A 4,059-nucleotide genomic window follows, 5' to 3' on the forward strand; every position below is an offset into this window, starting at 1 on the left:
TTTGCATGTTTTGGAAAACTTTTGGTGGTAGCTATCAGGCCTTTGAATTCAATTCTTTGTGTTTTAACTCCGTTTGCCTTTTGTGTTTTAATTTTGTCCGCTGTATGGTGATATTTGTCGGCTTTAATCGTACAGCAGCTTTATTTGTTGGCTTTTGTTGTGAAGGTTTGTTGGCTTTTTTTTTCCTGTCTCGTTGCAACTGTTGACTTATTGCTGTCCACTGCAGTTGTGGTGTTCAGTGTTGTGATTTCATACTTACAACAAAGTTCAAATTAGAGTTAGCCTGAGTAAGCTGTGTTTGGTTTTCTTCTTGCCACTTACAATTTTGGTGTAAAAATATATAGCATTTAAATATAATAATTACAGTTATGGTGAAATCAATTTTGCTGTATGATTTATTTATCTTTTGTCATAACCTGATAACTTGGCTTATTCCTGAACAATGCCACATCTTGGATGATGCTGGAGCCTGTTCCAGGTTCTTGGTCAGTGGGCACAATCGAAAAAAGTGGCCGAGCAACAAGCGGGTTTTTGTAGAGAAAGAGACCGAGAGCATGGAACAGGCTAATGATGCTGCCACTGTCCTGCATTGCCATGTTGTAATGGCTCCTATTTCTTAAGCCTCCAAGAATTTCAAGGCTGCATTGTAGCCTTTTCATCCCTATAAGTTCTCATTATATTCCAACTAAAAAAAACAACCCTCCACTAAATGTCACTAAATAGATATTGCAGCATAGCACTCAAAATAAATGACAGCAAATGCTAAGTGATAGAGTGCAGAAATGCTGTAAAGACAATCAGACATCTATTCTTATTAATTTTTTATATTTAAAAAAGTTTTATGCCTATTAGCTTTTTTTATTTATTCTGCTCTTATAATCATCTCCTGCTCTTCACAGGTCTACATCAGCCTATAGTTTCAATTATGACTCTATGTACCATTTTACTCATCAAATATTGTCGCTTGCATGTCTTTGTCTAATTGCATCACTAAATGCTCAAGCTACAACTGTAAAATATTCTCCAGTGGAGTGGTACTCCCCCGGGGGGGGGGGGGACTCCCATATAAAATGGACGGGGATGCTCGTCGGAAATTTTGAATTTAACCCCTAAAAGAGACCAATCTGGGCGTGGCCGAAGCTTATACAGACCCCTAAAAGAGACCAGTTTATAATACAGACAAATAAAAAGTACAATGACTTTTAATGCATGTGGATATTTTTAGCAGTGATCAAATAACCGTTCTGTGGAAGCCGCCGAGTTTCGTATTACACTCTTGTAAAACAATAGACAAAGACATTTTGTTACAGTGTACTTTATTGTTTATATGAACCGAGTAAATATAAAGAATCAAAATTCTTTCTTTTTTGTTATTTCTTCGCGTGCAACCCTAAACGAGACCTTGACGGCTAAAAATAATAAAATTTTGCCCAGAACACCCTAAGCGAGACCAAAATCCGAAATTTACACCCCTAAGCGAGACGACGAGCATCCCCGTCCATTTCATATCGGAGTCCCCCCCCCCCCCGGGGGTACTCCCCTATTTTCAAATCTTTAAGCAGATTCTGCACATTGCCAAAAATATTTGAAGTATAATAAACACAATAGCTTCCATTTGACTTTAAAAATATGCTCAATATTTGTCCTTGGACATTATCTGTTCCTATCTTCTTGGAATGGATAATATCCACAGAGTGGACACCGAATGAAGGGTACTTTTCATAAAACCTGCATTACCAAATAAAGGAATGAATGATTGACTGAATCAACATGTCTTCCTCAGACTCCAGAGGTCCATAAGCTTCATTTTCCTCCAGTGTGCTTAGCAGCTATGCTCTCATTCTGACCATATATGGCCATACATGCCCTGCCTGATCCATTGTTAGTGGTTTTATTTGTGGTTTGTGTGATAGCAGTCAGCTCTGAAAACCTTGATGTTAGCTCCAGAGAATTTCCCCTCTTTTGCACTGTTTTGTGTCTTCATAGCTAAATGTTTAGTTATCCTTGTGTAAAAATGGTTGAATTTCACCACCCTAGCTTTTTCTTCAGTATGGTATTAAAGTCAATAAGGTTGGTGGCATCTATTTTAGTTGCTGATGTAACAGAAAAGTCACATTTTTTAACTTCACACCAATTTATTAAGTGAAACTATCGTAAATTTGGGATCTCAAATTAATTCCAAATTGAACTTGTCAATTGATTTATACTGGCAACCAAGCTGTGGTAAGCCTTTGTATGACTCTGTTCCTTTAAAGGAAATATCTTCGGCTGTCATAATCAATGGGAGTTTAATAACGAGGTGTGGAAAAGTGCTTAAGGGGGTGCAAAAATGAAGAAAGAACTTGTAAATTTGACAGCATGATTGAACACGAAAAAAATATGTAGCTCTCATACGTATGTCTTGACAGGTGATAAAGAAATTTTAAAAAAATCTAAACTAAGGTGAGTTAAAAACTCCATGCCAGTTGATCATCCAGGGGCAGGGGGGGGGGGGGGGTGGGACATTAGCCATCAAGGGAAAATGTTCATCAGAATCCCTAAGTGCTGCCCAGTGTGGCATTCTGGAAGGGAATTTGTACATCATGATATGTTCCTTCCAGTGACATTCCCTGCAAAAAAACACCGAAGTGTCTTTAATAACCTGTTTTCAGTGGGACACAATTTTTTAGATGAGCAAAAGGGGACTATTGACTGATCATGACCTTGCAAATCAATAGATTCTGATGGATCTATTGGATTAACAGCATTCACCAATTCTTCAAATATCGAATTCCAAACTAAAATCAGGGAAAAGCTAGTCACAATTAGGCCGCCGGCCAAGAACTAGGCTGAGTTTTTCATGTAACACAACTATGTATAATATTTGTGGCAGACCTAGCATATAAGAAAATAAAGACTTCTCTTTTCTCAAATAAAACAAAATAAAATAGAACCGAATTACTAATCAAACCATAAATATTAACCAAATTACGGATATTGCCCTAAATGTAAATTGTAGTACGACAAAGGTGAAATAAGGCAGAAAACTTACCTAATCTGGCTAACTGAAACATGGCTGTTCTTCCCACACAGCCAGTCTTTGCACTTTGAAGGGATTGATGAGACGAACCACGAGCACTGAAGAACTGAAATTCCACATACAAGAAGCCAAGCATACCCTCTGTCGAACCTCCTATTCTTGTGTCAAAAGGGCTCTGCTTCGTTATGCAGTGGCCCTCGAAAGGTCAATCAGCTAACAGTTTTGCTCGCCAAATTGGCTTCAAAACAGAAAGTTCTCGATCAAATTATCTACCTGTTGAATATTTTAGCCAACGAAAAGTACCAAATAAAGATTCCTTAATGTCATATAAACCACATATTAACGAACCTAAGCAAATGGGGTAGAATATCGGAGCGAAATTCTGCATTTTTATCAGCCTCTTGTACTTTACCCATTGGGCGCCATTTTGAATTTCATCCAAGCGAAACGTGACGTCACACTGGCAGTGATGACTCAACCAATGTTTTGCTTAGAGACGCCCCCTCCCTCCTGGGCTGTATACACGTGCGTTACAATTCTTGGTACTCCGGGTGAAATGGCCAAATTCTGTGTTGTCTGTGTTGTCTGGAGAACGTGAACCACGACAGCTAACTTTTTGAATTTTAAAATTTACTTCGTGAGAGCTTTGACAGTGATAAACATTAAACACAGTAAATGACTTTAGGGGGTGAGATTCGTAGGTAAAATATAAACTCATTTTTTAATCGACGTTCTCCTCGGCGTCGCCGTCGTGGTTTCTTGCGCTCCCGTTCAAGTACACCTCGGCTTTCCTCGATTGATTCTCGTTGCAGTCAGCACGTCGTATGTAACCGAGTCATTGCTAGTGAAAGACTAAAAGGTGTAACTTTGTGTGTAGAGATTGAATATGAAGCTAAAAGAGTCTTTAAATCAAACATAAACAAAGCTATTGGAAAGGTCAGTAGCACAACTTAACAGTCCACCAACTGAACAAAACACTCTTGTAGCCAGAAGCACGAAACGCAGTCAGAAAACTATAGCAACAAAATTATCTACGGTAG

At 38.5% G+C, this 4,059-nt stretch overlaps 1 long non-coding RNA gene across 1 annotated transcript; it reads right to left on the reverse strand.

Annotated features, from left to right (window-relative positions):
- Nucleotides 1–372: 372 nt before the first annotated feature.
- On the reverse strand, nt 373–3,531 carry LOC149112240 (uncharacterized). Its single transcript, XR_016207341.1, has 2 exons — nt 3,032–3,531; nt 373–2,609 (listed from the first exon to the last, which is right to left on the reverse strand). It is a non-coding gene; the product is annotated as an uncharacterized LOC149112240 (long non-coding RNA).
- Nucleotides 3,532–4,059: the final 528 nt, after the last annotated feature.

This window comes from Orbicella faveolata, unplaced genomic scaffold (genome assembly GCF_042242905.1).
Source record: "Orbicella faveolata isolate gen_17 unplaced genomic scaffold, um_ofav_v1 contig_2, whole genome shotgun sequence".
NCBI lineage: Eukaryota > Metazoa > Cnidaria > Anthozoa > Scleractinia > Merulinidae > Orbicella > Orbicella faveolata.